A 16,539-nucleotide genomic window follows, 5' to 3' on the forward strand; every position below is an offset into this window, starting at 1 on the left:
GTAGCTAAACAATAGAACCGGTACATAGTAATAGTACAATAATCTATCTTATGCTGGGTACACACTATCAGATTTTATGGTCGATTTATTGTCAGATCGATTATTTCCAACATGTTCGATTTGCTTTCGATCGATTTCCGAGTATTTTCCGATCGATTTCCTATTCAAGTTAACAGAAATCGATCGGAAAATACTCGGAAATCGATTGGAAAGCAAATCGAACATGTTGGAAATAATCGATTTGACAGTAAATCGACCATAAAATCTCATAGTGTGTACCCAGCATAACACAGAAGTAGTAGAGTAGAATAGGACAGGTGAGAGCACAGGTAAGGTAACTAGTAGAGATTGGATAGAGCACAGAGCAGGGCAGGCTGCCTTGCCTAGGCACAGGGCCTAGCTGCTGGCTGCAGCTGCAGCAGCACCAGTGACAGTCTCCCTCCCTAGTCCCTAATCACACAAACTAAACTGCCTAAAATACAATCTATCTACAATACAAAGCAATACAGGTGAATATCAAGTGTTGGAGTGTAAAAACGCTAGGTGTATTGAACAATAAATGCACTTGCACAGACAAAAAGCACTGGAGCAGTCTCTCAGTACAATCAGTCAGTAAGTCGCAAGCAGGACGAGTGAGGCAACATGGCGCCCGCTATTTATAGAGGGGGGCTTGGCCAGGCTCCCCCTCTGTGATTGGCTGCAGTCAGAGGGCTGGGAGCCCTCTGAATCGCTTGTGAGGACTCGAGGTGACGTCTGACATGACGCTATCCGAGCGGATGGCGCTATCCGAGCTCGGATAGCTAGGATATCTCCGGATAGCTGATTGCTATCCGAGTGCGCTCGGATAGCACAGCCCGGATAGCTAATACTATTTGAGCTCAGTATTTGAGCTCGAATAGTGAAAAAAGAGCTAGGATATCCGAGTATCTCGGATATCCTAGCTCGGATGAGCACCACTGCTGATAGCTAGCTGCATTGACCCTGCCCTTGATAAAACACAGTGGACCAACACCAGCAGCTGACATGGCACCCCAGACCATCACTGACTGTGGGTACTTGACACTGATCTTCAGGCATTTTGGCATTTCCCTCTCCCCAGTCTTCCACCAGACTCTGGCACCTTGATTTCCGAATGACATGCAAAAGTTGCTTTCATCCGAAAAAAGCACTTTGGACCACTGAGCAACAGTCCAGTGCTGCTTCTCTGTAGCCCAGGTCAGTCGCTTCTACCACTGTTTCTGGTTCAAAAGTGGCTTGACCTGGGGAATGCGGCACCTGTAGCCCATTTCCTGCACACGCCTGTACAAGGTGGCTCTGAATGTTTCTACTCCAGACTCAGTCCACTGCTTCTGCAGGTCCCCCAAGGTCTGGAATTGGTCCTTCTCCACAATCTTCCTCAGGGTCCGGTCACCTCTTCTCGTTGTGCAGCGTTTTCTGCCACAGTTTTTCCTTCCCACAGACTTCCCACTGAGGTGCCTTGATACAGCACTCTGCCTATTCGTTCAGAAATTTCTTTCTGTGTCTTACCCTCTTGCTTGAGAGTGTCAATGATGGCCTTCTGGACAGCAGTCAGGTCGGCAGTCTTACCCATGATTGCGGTTTTGAGTAATGAAACAGGTTGGGAGTTTTTAAAAGCCTCAGGAATCTTTTGCAGGTGTTTAGAGTTAATTAGTTGATTCAGATGATTAGGTTAATAGCTCGTTTAGAGAACCTTTTCATGATCCTTTTCATGATATGCTAATTTTTTGAGATAGGAATTTGGGGTTTTCATGAGCTGTATGCCAAAATCATCAATATTAAAACAATAAAAGGCTTGAACTACTTCAGTTGTGTGTAATGAATCTAAAATATATGAAAGTCTAATGTTTATCAGTACATTACAGAAAATAATGAACTTTATCACAATATGCTAATTTTTTGAGAAGGACTTGTATATATCTTATATTCTTTTTTCCTTGAAAGATGCGCTAGGTCTTATTTTTGGGGAGGTCTTACATATTTCCCTTTTGCGCATAGCCAGATCCCTCCCGATTCACCCACCTCCACCTCCACTTTACCTCCTGCCGACCCCCTCCTCCATCCGCTTTCTCCACTGCCTGCCGACATACTGGTAATTCAAACTGCAGATCAGCGGTAAACTGCTGATTCCCCCACCGCTGCTTGTGGCCCCATTCACCACTGCCCGCCGGCATAATTCAAACCGCAGATCAGCGGTAAAGGCAGCTAGAATTTCACTGTAACAGCGCTTCCGTGTACAGGAAGTAAACAGAAATGTCACTTCCTGCACACGGAAGTGCTGTTACATTGAAACTAGCTGCTTTCACCACAGTTTACCGGTGACCTGCGGTTTTAATTATGCTAGCGGGCAGCAAAGAACGGGGCCAGAAGTGGGTTCTGGCAGGTCAAAACTAGAACTGGCCATCTCACTGCGGCCGATGTCAGAAATTGATTGAATCCTGATCTTTTTCCTATGGCTCTGGCTCCTCCCCCTGCCCCCTCTATTTGCTTCTGGCAGTCAAGGACACGGGTAATGCAGCCAGGGTCGTTTGCCTGATGTATGGCTACCTTTAGTCTGCTTGTCTTCAGCAAACTGTTTGTGAGCCTTGTGCATCATCCTTCTGGGATGACAGCCATGCAGACCATGATCTGCATATGGTCTGAGCACTGCACTGACAGGCTGACCCCCCACCCCTTCAACCTCTGCAGCAAAGTTTCCAGCACTCATACGATTTTTGCAAAAGACATCCTCTGGATATGATGCGCCTTAAAGATGGCCACAGGCGATACAATAAAATGATCCGATGTTATGCCAATTTGATAAATATGATTGGATCTCCCGCAAAAATCAAAAGCTTTTTTTTTTGCATTCGACTGAAAAATCCACTTGGATTTCCCATTTTTCTTCGATTTTTATCATTCCGGAATGCTGGAAATTTTTCTTAAATTTTTCTAAAGATTGTATGGTGTGTGTTAGATCTTCAATGTATTAATATACACACCCTAGCAATTTTCTCAGAGTTTCCAATCATTTTTATCATAATTGGGGAAGAATTGAACATAGGTGTGTGGTACATTGGTCAAATTTTTGAAATGTTACAATCAGAAAAATTGATTGCAATTCTTGAATTGCACAAATATTTAAAAAATTGTATGGTGTGGCCACCTTTACACAGATGTACTGGGTAGAGATGGCTCGAACTTTGGTTCGCGAACCTCAAACGCAAACTTCCCTAAAAGTTTGGTTCGCGCAAACTTTCACGAACCGCAATAGACTTCAATGGGGATGCAAACTTTGAAAACTAGAAACATTTATGCTGGCCACAAAAGTGATGGAAAAGATGTTTCAAGGGGTCTAACCTCTGAGTTTTTGCATGGATGAGTAGGATACACACCAAAAGTCCCGGGGAAAAATCTGGATTTGACGCAAAGCAGCGTTTTAAGGGCAGAAATCACATTGCATGCTAAATTGGAGGCCTAAAGTGCTTTAAAACATCTCGCATGTGTATACATCAATCAGGGAGTGTAATTAGAGTACTGCTTTACACTGACAGACCAAACTCACTGTGTAACGCACCGCACACAGCTTTTTGTGTAGTGATGGCCGTGCTGGACTCGTGCGCACCATGGCGAGAGTGCAGGCCATGGCGGTTTTCAAGCCCATATGGTCACTGGGCTGAGGTAGCTCAATGACAGAACAGTGACTGTCCAGCTGATCGAATTTGGTCTGTCCCCAATGAAGCAACAACCTTATTATCTTGGGTGTGCCTCCCCGGAGACACTCATATAGCCGGCAGTCATTGCTTCATTGTGATACGTAAGCCCCTTCACCGCGGCAAGGTAACAAATCGATCACGAAGGGGAATTGACACATGTACATGCCTTTTGTTTTGTTGTTGCAGCTGCAGTGCAGCCAGAAAAATTAGGCAGGCATGTACATGCACCAGAAAAAATAAAAATGCAGGAATCCGCCTGGAGTCCTGAACCCTGTTGGTGGTGGCGGAGAAGGCAGTCAAGCGGCCTGGAGGCAGAGATGCTGTGTGGGGATCGACTTAGTCTTGGGGCAGGCAGGCAGAGATGCTGTGGGTGGGGACTGACTTAGTCTTCGGGCAGGCCTGACCATGCTTTGCAGACCAGGCATTCGTGGTCAGATGGACCCTTGACCCTACGCTGTGGGCCAGAGATGTTACCACTTGCCTTTCAACATCACGGTACAGTTTAGGTATCGGCATTTTTGAGAAATAATTGTGGCCTGGTATCTTTCACTGCAGTTTGTGATTTTGCTTTTGTGTGCTGCTTTTCCTCAAGTGGTCATCCCATTGCAGTTTGTGCTTTGTAATCATGTGCCTTCATAAGGTACTTGTCCCTACGCAGGTCTTGGTCTTTCCACAGCTCAATTTTCAGTAGCAGAGAGTATAGATGGCATTGCTCTCATCTGAGGCAGACAAAAAAATTTCCACACCGCTGAGCCCTGTGATGATGGCACTTTGGTGATGGCTGCCGACAGAGTGTTAAGTGGGGTGCCAGAATCAGAGCAGGAGGAGGAAGATATGTCACGCTTCCGTGCGGAAGCTGAGGAAGATGAGGTGTTTTGAGTTAAATAGTCAACTACGTCCTGACAATATTGGGGGTTGATGGCACGTGCCTTCTTCTGAACACTGTACTTTGGTCGAGGGCCGCAAGAAATCACGACAGCGCGACCTCGAACAGACCTGCCAGGTGGCCTGCCTCTGGCTCTGCCTCTTGTTTTGTCCATATTGGGGGGGATGAAGTGAAAGGTATGCACTGACTTGACTAATACAATGTACGGTTACACAGGTGCAGTGAACAGGTTGCAGTGACTACTTGTACAACAATGTGCGTTTACACAGGTGCAGTGAACAGATTGCAGTGACTGCTGGTACAACAATGTGCGGTTACACAGGTGCAGTTAACAGGTATGCACGGACTGGTATATAAAACAACGTGCAGTCACACAGGTGCAGTGAACAGGTATGCAGTGACTGGTATTACAAATGTGCACCTGTCACACACACACACAGGTACCCTGAACAGGTGCAGTGACACTACGTGCGGTCACGTATGTAGGTAGGTAGGTGCACTGAACAACAACAGGTGGGTATGCAGTGATTGGTATTACAAATGTGCACCTGTCACACACACACACAGGTACCCTGAACAGGTACAGTGACACTGCATGCGGTCACGTAGGTAGGTGCAATGAACAACAACAGGTGAGTATGCAGTGATTGTTATTACAAATGTGCAGCTGCCTGTCACACACACAGGTAGTCACTGAATGTGCTGGGCCTGGCAGTGGCACAGAAGGAATTCCCAAGGCTGTATATGCAACACAAGCGTCTGTCTGTGGGACACACACACACACACAAAATTGAGCACAATAAAAACATTAGCTCTCAAAAGAGCTGTTGAGGATGAGTGCTTTTTAGCAACAAGATCAGCAAGAAGGAGCAACCTAACAAGCCTAACACAAGAGCCTAACTAAGCTTTCCCTGTCAGCAGCAGCAAGGTTCTCTCCCTTCTCTAATTACTGCAGCCACACGAGTGAGTGAAATGGCTGACGCTGCCTGCGTTTTATAGGGAAGGGGGGGGGGGGGCTCTAGGAGGGAGTGTAGCCTGATTGGCTACCCTGTGCCTGCTGACTGTGATGTAGAGGGTCAAAGTTGACCCTAATGATGTAATATAGGGGGCAGCTCGAACCGCCATAAAGTTGGCGAGCCACCGAAGTTTGCGCAAATAAGTTTGCATGCAAACCGTTCGGGTCATCTCTAGTACTCATCTCTAGTAATCTTGTTGCTGCTGCCCGAGGGTGCATATCATGGACGTTTACCCCAGCAAGCACATGTACTTTGCATTGTTTACCTTGACAAAGAGGCACTAAGTTGCCTCGAAACATTTGAAATTTAAATATGCAGCAATGAACACATTGAATTCATCGATCTGGAGTGCCAGTCTTCTTTTATATTTGCAAAATACAATCTCTGGATATGACGCTGAGAATGTGCACGCACCTTCTTTTGTTGACCATGGCGAGGCCTGTTCTGAGTGGAACCTGTCCTGTTAACCCATTGTATGGTCTTGGCCACTGTGCTGCAGCACAGTTTCAGGGCATTGGTATTCTTCTTTTATCCCTAGCCATAGTTATCTTTATGTAGAGCAGTAATTTTTTTATTTTTATTTTGTTAAGATTCTCAGAGAGTTTTTTGTCATTGGGCCACATGTGAAACATTCAGTGACCAGAATGAGAGAGTGTAAGAGCAATAACACCAAAATGAACACGCCTGTTCCCCATTCACAACTGAGAACTTGTAACACTAACTAGTAAAATGTCTAATTTTGACATTCTTCATTTTAAGGCGTACTCACTTTTGCTGCCAGCAGTTTAGACATTAATGGCTGTGTTTTGAGTTATTTTGATGGGACAGCAAATGCAGACTGTTATACAATAGAGATGGCCCGAACGGTTCGCTGGCAAACGGTTCCCGGTGAATTTCGGTGGTTCGCTTTCGCCCACAAACGCGAACTTTATGGTGGTTCAATTCGCTTCCTATACTACATCATTAGGGTCAACTTTGACCCTCTAGTCTACATCACAGTCAGCAGGCACATTGTAGCCAATTAGGCTACAATCCCTCCTGGAGCCACTCCCCCCCCCCCCTTATAAAAGGCAGGCAGCGTCAGGCATTTGACTCACTCGTGTGCCTGCAGTAATTAGAGAAGGGAAAGCTGCTGCAGACTCTCATAGGGAAAGCTTAGTTAGGCTCTTGTAGGCTTGTTAGCTTTCTTCTTACTGATTCTTATTGCTAAAAAAAGCACCTCTCAACAGTTCTTTTGAGAGCTAATCTTGTTCTTGTGATCCAATTTTTTTTGTGTGTGTGTCCCACTGACACTTCTGTTGCATAGACAGCCTTGGTAATTCCTATTGTGTGTGCCACTGCCAGGCCAAGCACATTCAGTGACTACCTGTGTGTGTGACAGGTGCACATTGTAATACCCATCACTGTACATACCTACCTGTTGTTCACAGTGCATCCACCTACCTACATGAGCGCACGCAGTGTCACTGTGCCTGTCCGGTACCTGTCTGTGTGTGACAGGTGCACATTGTAATACCCATCACTGCATATACCTACCTGCCTGTTGTTCACAGTGAACCCTCCTACCTACGTGAAAAAGAAGGAGGGGCGCTCTGAGTCTTTCGTTTAACAAAGAAAATACTCCAATAGGACAGGTCTCACCTGAATTTAGTACGGCTGGCACAGCATACACAGCCCGGATACGCCTGGTCCCACTTAGCCGAGCCGGGGACTGAGCTCATACCCAGGGCGGAAGTGACGTCACTCTCTCTAGGAACTCCAACGCCAGTTACCAAGTAACGCCAGGACGCTCCTTTCAGAGTCACCTATACAGCGTAATGGTAGGCGTAGTAGTAGGACAGATCTCGTGGGGATAAAACAATAGCACATAGGGCTATAAAGGTATACATTTATTTAAAACAACACGTTTCACGGAGAAACAGTCTCCGCTTTTTCAAGTTAATAATTAGTATTGTTTTATCCCCACGGGGATCTGTCCTACTACTACGCCTACCATTACGCTGCATAGGCGACTCTGAAAGGAGCGTCCTGGCGTTACTTGGTAACTGGCGTGGGAGTTCCTAGAGTGAGTGACGTCACTTCCGCCCTGCGTATGAGCTCAGTCCCCGGCTCGGCTAAGTGGGACCAGGCGTATCCGGGCTGTGTATACTGTGCCAGCCGTACTAAATTCAGGTGAGACCTGTCTTATTGGAGTATTTATTTGCCAAACGAAAGACTCAGAGCGCCCCTCCTTCTTCTTTTTTACTTCTACAGTGACTATTTTGGAAGTAGCCGAGGCTTATATTGTGGGGGCCTGATCGCACCGGGAGGTTCACACTACCTCCTACCTACGTGAGCACACGCAGTGTCACTGTGCCTTTCCGGTACCTGTCTGTGTGTGACAGGTGCACATTGTAATACTCATCACTGCATATACCTACCTGCCTGTTCACAGTGAACCCTCCTACCTACGTGAGCGCACGCAGTGTCACTGTGCTTGCCTGGTACCTGTCTGTGTGTTACAGGTGCACGTTGTAATACCCATCACTGCATACACAGTAACTACCTGTTGTGTTCAGTGCACCCACCTACCTACGTGAGTGCACGCAGTGTGATATACCACTCCATGCATACCTGTTAACTGCACCTGTGTGACTGCACATTGAATTAGTCAAGTCAGTGCATACCTTTCACCTCATCCCCCCCCCAATACGGGCAAAACAAAAGGCAGAGGCAGGCCACCTGGCAGGTCTGTTCGAGGTCGCGCTGTCGTGATTTCTTGCTGGACTCGACCAAAGTACGGTGTTCAGAAGAAGGCATGTGCCATCAACCCCCTAATATTGTCAGGACGTAGTTGACTATTTAACACAGAACACCTCATCTTCCTCAGCTTCCGCACGGAAGCGTGACATATCTTCCTCCCAGTGGCGTAGCTATGGAGCTCGGGGCCCCGGTGCGAGTTTTACATTGGGCCCCCCCAAGCACTCTATACCTAACACTTGATACGGCGCAACAAAACCTTCCAAGGTCATCTACAGCGTTAGAGGTGCAAGAAGGGGATGGGGAACAGTGTGTTAATGATTACTAACGTTCAAAGCATCTATAGAAGTGATTATTACCACCACAGGACCAATAAACAGCTTATACTTTGGTTTAGGAAAGACCCCATGGGGCCCCTCTGCCTCAAGGGCCCCGATGCGGTCGCTACCTCTGCAACCCCTATTGCTACGCCCCTGCTTCCTCCTCCTGCTCTGATTCTGGCACCCCACTTAACACTCAGTCGGCCGCCACCACCAAAGTGCCATCATCCCAGGGCTCAGCGGTGTGGAAATTTTTTTATGTGTCTGCCTCAGATGAGAGCAATGCCATCTGTACTCTCTGCCACCGAAAATTGAGTCGTGGAAAGACCAAGACCCACGTAGGGACAACTACCTTAGTAGCTAGCAGCTATAATCATTTTTCTGGTGCGTGTACATGCCTGCCTAATTTTTCTGGCTGCACTGCAGCTGCAACAACAAAACAAAAGGCATGTACATGTGCCAATTCCCCTTCGTGATCATTACCTTGCGGCGGTGAAGGGGCTTGTGTATCACAATGAAGCACTGACCGCCGCCTATTTGAGTGTCTCAGGGGGGGCACACCCAAGATAATAAGGTCGTTGCTTCATTGTGGACAGACCAAATTTGATCAGCTGGACAGTAGAGATTGCCCGAACCTCCGATTTTTGGTTCGCCCATGGGTGCCCAGGTGCCAGCCTAGGTGAGGGTGACAGGTGAAGGCAGGTGGGGAGAGACAGCGGGAGCCGGCAGCTATGCGTCCCAAAAGACGCTTTCTCTGCTATGGGGGGCGTCAGAGATTGGGGGGCGTCAGAGATTTTCAATCAACTTAATTGAAGATCGTAAGATAAGAGGATACTGTATTGGTTGGATTGTTTACAGAGGATATTGGCGTGGGAACATTTTTTTAAAGGTACAGGTAAGTATTTATGTTTAATTTAGAATAATAAAATACTTTTCTCGTGGTTGTGTTTTTATTTTATTTAACCCTTTGTGGAAATGGGTAAGGGGTACTTTGTACCCCTATTCTAATTTCTCCTGGGAGGGGGGTGGGCATCTGGGGTCCCCTTCTTAAAGGGGACTCCCAGATGCCACCATGAACCATGCCAGGGAGTCATCGCCCCCACCTCCTCCTGGGGCACCGGAGGTGGGGAAGAGCCCCTTGTCCATGGATTGGGCAAGGGCTCCGGGGGGGGGGGGAGGGGAAGGCTTGGCCGCCCCTCCCCCCAGAGCCCCCCATACCATGGACCATGCAAGCTGGTATAGCTCAGGGTGCGAAGCCCCAGTCAGCCGGGGCTCCGCATTCTGGCTATCCCAGCCAGCATGGGGGACAAGGGGTTACAGAGGCTGAAGAGGGGGGACCCCACGCCATTTTTTTTTCAGATTTCCCAGCATATAAAAATAAAATGTAAAAAAAAATATTTTTTTTAAAGGACTTCGAGGCCACAAATGTGAAAAATACCTTTTCATAATCCAGATCCATGGAGGACTCCATCCACGCCCTCCTGTTCACTCCGGCATGGCTCCCGCAGTAATACCGGCTCCGGTCGGGTCCCGACCCCTCCGAACGGGTCGGGTTCTCATTCCCTCCTCAATATGGCCGCCACAGATTGCCGCGGGTGCGCAGTCCGCATAGACGTGATTGTGGCTGCGCAACTCTAGGGCCTCGAGCTGCACAGCCGCAATCGCGTCTATGCAAACTGCACAGCCGCGGCAATCTGTGGAGGCCATATTGAGGGGGGAATGAGAACCTGACCCGTTCGGAGGGGTCGGGACCCGATCGGGGCTGGTATTACTGCGGGAGCCATGGCGGAATGAACGGGAGGGTGCAGATGACGTTCTCTATGGATCTGGATTATGAAAAGGTATTTAACTTTTTTTCCCCCATTTGTGGCCTCGGAAGTCCTTTAAATATTGTTTCCTGCTATCTTTTTAACATATCCTGCAAATTTGGTGTTGCTAGGATGTAAGGGGCCTTTGCTATTAACTGCTAAAGTCGGCGGGTGATACCCATCCAGAGTTATAGGGGTGCAAAAGTGCTGAATTCTGCCATTGGCTTTTATTGGGCTCCCTATTTCACTTTCAAAAATCCCAAATATTTTCAAAGGACCATGGCTCAGCAGTGGCAAATTTTCTAGCATTGTAGGGACTCTTTGGGGGCTCATGACTGGTGAGCTTTGGGCCTCTAGGCCAAAGAGGTCATAGTCTAGGGTCACAAAAACCTGTTTATTTTGGCAATGTTAATGGTGGCAATTCTGACGAACATAAATCGCAGCCATGGCCATTAGCAAATTCTGAATCTCACGACATGTCTCATGGAGGTAGAAGACATATTGTTGTACTTGCACTCCAATGTTGGGTTCCCTACATCTCTGCAAACCAGAGTTTTGGGGGTGCAAAAGTGCTTAAATCCCCCATAGGCTTTCATTGGGGCCTAGGTTTTGAAGGTACAAAAGCACAGGTTTCTGCCAAATGGTAAGGTAAGGGCCCAAAACTCACCAGCCCTGAGCCCCCTTAAACTCTCTACAAAGCCTGAAAATTTGGGGCTGCTCAGCCGTACCGTTCGGGAGAAACCTGCGCTTTTGTACCCTCAAAACCTAGGCCCCAATGAAAGCCTATGGGGGATTTTAGCACTTTTGCACCCCCATAACTCTGGTTTGCATAGATGGAGGGAACCCAACATTGGAGTGCAAGTACAACAATATGCCTTCTACCTCCATGAGACATGTCGTGAAATTCAGACTTTGCTATCGGCCATGGCTGCGATTTATGTTTGTCAGAATCGCCATCATTAACACTGCCAAAATGAACAGGTTTTTGTGACCCTAGGCTATGACCTATTTGGCCTAGGGGCCCGAAACTCACCAGTCATGATCCCCCTAAGAGTCCCTACAATGCTAGTCTGCTGCAAAATGTTATATGGTTTGTAGGTGGTGATGGGAATAGGGAGAGTGGAGTTTAGACAACTGATAAAATGCTATTTTATCAGGCAAGCAGTATCCATGATTAGCACAGGGAGACAGTTTTGCAAATCTAACCTGCTTAGTAATAAAAAATAATAATGCACAGTTCCACAGTTCATTTTTCCTTTCCTTGTAAGTCCAATGAGGCATGAGTCTCTTCTCCTCCACTGTCATAATTTGTACTTAAAGGTCATCTGTAGCAAGAGAACTATGGAGGCTACCATATTTACAGTATTTCCTTTTAAGCAATACCAGTTGCCTGGCAGCCCTGCGTATATATTTGGCTGCAGTAGTGTCTGAATTACACCAGAAAGAAACATGCAGCTAATCTTGTCAGATCTGACAATAATGTTAGAAACACCTGATCTGCTGCATGCTATTTCAGGGCTAAAAGTATTAGGGCTGGTGCACACCAGAGCGGTTCTGGAGCATTTTTTAAAATGCTTGCAGGGGGAAAACCGCTTGACTAATGAAAGTTAATGGGCTGGTGCACACCAGAGTGGTTCATTTTTCCATAAACGCAAACTCAGGGGCTGCAGCATTTTTTAGATTTTTGAGGGGTTTCTGCCTCAATGTTGAAGTATAGGAAAGTGGAAAACCGCTCTGAAAAATGCTAGATCAGAGCGGTTTTCCAGGCGTTTTTGTTACAGAAGCTGTTCAGTAACAGCTTATACTGAAACAATATTTGTAATCTGCTACACAAAAACACTCCAAAAAATGCTAGGCATGTTTAGAAAACGTCTCTAAACATGCCTAGAATCGCCCTGAAATCTGCTTCAAAAACCTCTAGCGTTTTGCAGATCTGCTAGAGGTTTTTGGGGTGCACTGGGCCTTAGAGGCAGAGGATCAGCAGGACAACCAGACAACTGGTATTGCTTAAAGTGGACAAACAGAAAACAGAGAAATGCACTCTGTATGTATTTAGAGAGTTTAGCCTGTTTAATTCCCCCTCATGTGTGTCTAATCACAAGTTGTAATTTGATCTCTTCCCAGTGTCACATGACTGACATGGCAGATAGGCTCATTTGAAAGCACAGGCTGTTAACAATATGTCTGATTCCATGAAAGCAGGAAGTAGAAACACTGCAGATTTAGTATAGGATTTGTAACAGCTGTAACAAAGAAATGTTTTTTTTTTTGTTTACAGGTAATTATGCTGTTGCGTATCTTTTAGAGCTGAGATGAAGTTCTGAGTTCATGTCCTCTTTAAAAAGAAATAAATATGGCAGCCTCCAAATCCCTCTTGCTACAGTTGTCCTTTAACAATTACCAACAATATAAGTGGTAGGTACCCTTTCCGAAACAGGAAAAAAGGCCTAGGAGCTTCTGCAGAAAAAAAGGGTGCCGCCATAGGAGCCCATTATAGAAGTCACAATTAGCGGCAAAGGAGGGAAATCTGGGCACTGAGAGCCATCGAAAAGGTTTGGCTGCCCGGAGGCACTTGATAAAATTACAGCTGCCAAGGCTTCCTGCTGTGAATATTACGGCATTATATAGCGGGCGTACCCAACTTTACTCTCCTTGCCACAAATCACGCTCTGTGGCGTTAAGGAACCCCTGGGGGAGGGGGGTGGTCTAAAGGTTATTTGTCACCAGGGGGATGGTTAAGGGTTAGGGCTTGGTAGAGAGAGAGGGTTCTGTGTGAGAGTAGAGTTAGATATAGTCATAGTAAAATACCAGTAAAGATTAGAGATGCGGCGAACTGTTCGCCTGGCGAACATCTCTGGGGCTTTTACTACTTCCGGGTCGCACTGACCCGGAGTAGTACGCCTGTGCTGCCCGGCGGAGCGCGTCCTCATGAGCGTGACGTCGTTCATGAGGACGCCAATTCTATTAATCAGTGTCAAATTATTTCAGATAATTGTGATCTTCTTTTTGAACACTGCTCCTTTACACTGCTTGCACCTGCACCTTCTCTGGCTTTCTCTTCTTTTGAGGCTCATTCTGTCCGCATCTACTCCCCTCATCACTTCCAGGTTGCTGTCATCTACCGTCCTCCTGGACCAGCCTCCACCTTCCTTGACCACTTTTCCTCATAGCTCCTCCACTTTCTATCCACTGACATTCCTTCCATCATCACTGGGGACTTTAACATCCCCATAGACACTAACTGTTCCACTACCACAAAATTCCTCTCACTCTCCTCATCCTATGACCTCTCTCAGTGGTCCTCAACCTCCACCCACAAAGATGGCCACACTTTGGACCTAGTTTTTACCCGGCTCTGCCCAGTTTCCACATTTAACAACTTTCCATTCTCACTTTCAGATCACAATCTCATAACTTTTACAATCAGCCCCTCCCTGCCTCCTCCAGCTACTGTAGTGCAGCCATCACGCTTATGCAGGAATTATCGCAACCTTGACCTCTGCTCCCTAGCTGATTCTCTAAAACCCCTGGGCTCCCTGTCGTCCTGCACTGACCCAGAGTCAGCATCCATCTACTACTCCACCACAGTCACCGCTGTCATGAACACAGCTGCCCCTCTCACCAACTTCCGCCCCCGCCACATCAACAGACAGCCCTGGTTGTGTATAACAGTATTCCTTTAAGATGCTGCGCTCACACGCACTTGTAATCTTCTTATAGTTGTATCACTCAAAAGCAAAAAGAAATAGAACCATAGCGTTATACTGTATTATAACAGTGCCACATCCCTCACACCCAGTGCCAAAAAAATTGGTAGTGATGTCTGCCTGTGTATCCACCACAGTCCACCAGGTCACACAGGTCCTCACCATATAATGTCGCTGCCAGCCACAGACAGCAACATTAGTACCTCCACAATTTTAGACCATGTGCGTTCCCTCAAAGTTAGCACCACCACCAGCATACGTGGCCTCTCACCTTCTGCTTTGCTGTCCAGAATATAAGACAGCAACTGCGCTCAAACACCCAGCGGGTCTCTCTCAGCCAGCCTTAAGTAGATAATTCCGTAGGAACAGAAGCTTCACATCAGCCTAATAACTCAATGGGTCTAGATGCAGAAGTGAGCGCCTCTGCATCTAGACCCATTGAGTTATTAGGCTGATGTGAAGCTTCTGTTCCTACGGAATTATCTACTTAAGGCTGGCTGAGAGAGACCCGCTGGGTGTTTGAGCGCAGTTGCTGTCTTATAATCTGGACAGCGAAGCAGAAGGTGAGAGGCCACGTATGCTGGTGGTGGTGCTAACTTTGAGCGGACGCACATGGTCTAAAATTGTGGAGGTGCTAATGTTGCTGTCTGTGGCTGGCAGAGACATTATATGGTGAGGACCTGTGTGACCTGGTGGACTGTGGTGGATACACAGGCAGACATCACTACCAATTTTTTTGGCACTGGGTGTGAAGGATGTGGCACTGTTATAATACAGTATAACGCTATGGTTCTATTTCTTTTTGCTTTTGAGTGATACAACTATAAGAAGATTACAAGTGCATGTGAGCGCAGCATCTTAAAGGAATACTGTTATACACATCCTATGCTTGATGATTGGTGCAGCGATCCATGGACACGTAAATTAGACATTGAACTTTCAAAAGGACTTTTTTGTACTATTGAACTTTTATGGTTTTGGTTTTATTGATTTATTATATTTGAAAAGGGTTTGTTTACACTGCATGAAGTGAGCGCACAAGACATAGATTAACTCAGACAGCCCTGGTTGACTGAACCCATCAAACAACTGAAAAGACAGTCCAGGGCAGCAGAACGGCAGTGGAGGAAAAGCTCCAATGCAGAAGACTTCGTCCACTATAAAAACATGCTGCTCCAGCTCAGGGACGCTCTCTCACTTGTAAAGCAGTCATACTTCTCTACACTCATTTCTTCACAATCTCATAACCCTAAAAAACTTTTTAACACCTTCAGCTCTCTTCTCCACCCCCCGCCTCCCCCTACAACCACATGCTTGTCTGCAGAAGACTTTGCAGCATATTTTGTGAGCAAAATTGAAACACTACAGAACAGCTTTCAAAAGCAACCCTCTTCACCGGTCCAATCACCTCTTCCTTCTTCCTCTCTGCCCGGCAGCTCCCCTACTATCAACTATCCCTCTCCACATAACCACTCACTCACTCAAACCTCCTCCCTGCTAACAATCTTCTCTGCCTTAACTGAACAGCATCTTTCTTCACTAATCTCTAAAGCTCATCTTACTACATGCTCCTTGGACCCAATTCCCTCTCATCTTATTCCCCAGCTCTTCTCCCCCCTCATTCCTGCTTTAACAACACTGTTTAACCTTTCCATCTCAACTGGCATTTTCCCTGCTTCATTTAAACACGCTATCATAACACCCCTAATAAAAAAAACCTCCTTAGACCCTACTGTCCTTTCTAATTACCGCCCAGTCTCTCTCCTTCCCTTTGCCTCCAAACTGCTGGAACGCTACATTTACTCAGAGTTGTCTAACTTTCTCTCTGCTAATTCCCTGTTGGACCTCTTCCAGTCTGGCTTCCGCCCTCAACACTCTCCGGAAACCGTTCTTACTAAGGTTGCCAATGACCTCCTAGTTGCTAAAGCCAAAGGCAGATTTTCGGTACTAATACTCCTAGATCTGTCCTCCGCCTTCGACACTGTTGATCATACCCTACTCCTCCAGACCCTCTCAACACTGAGAATCAAGGGGCTAGCACACTCCTGGATCAACTCTTACCTGTCTGGACGTTCTTTCATGGTCTCCTATGCCAATACCAACACCTCTCCGCACCCACTGTCTGTGGGAGTACCACAAGGGTCCGTCCTTGGACCCCTCCTCTTTTCCATTTACACCCATGGCCTGGGACAAATAATAAGCTCTTTTGGGCTTCAATATCACCTCTATGCTGATGACACCCAAATTTATTGTTCTGCCCCAGACCTCTCCACACTACTATCAAAAGTCCCAGAAATCTACATTTATGTCATCCTGCTTCCTTAAACTCAATATGAGCAAAACGGAGATT

General features: G+C 46.8%; 1 protein-coding gene across 1 annotated transcript in view; it reads left to right on the forward strand.

The window, feature by feature from the left end:
* LOC137522143 (L-amino-acid oxidase-like) overlaps positions 1–16,539 on the forward strand; it is an 86,094-nt gene that overhangs the window by 61,424 nt on the left and 8,131 nt on the right. The window lies entirely within an intron of this gene.

The sequence above is a fragment of the Hyperolius riggenbachi genome, chromosome 6 (assembly GCF_040937935.1).
Source record: "Hyperolius riggenbachi isolate aHypRig1 chromosome 6, aHypRig1.pri, whole genome shotgun sequence".
NCBI lineage: Eukaryota > Metazoa > Chordata > Amphibia > Anura > Hyperoliidae > Hyperolius > Hyperolius riggenbachi.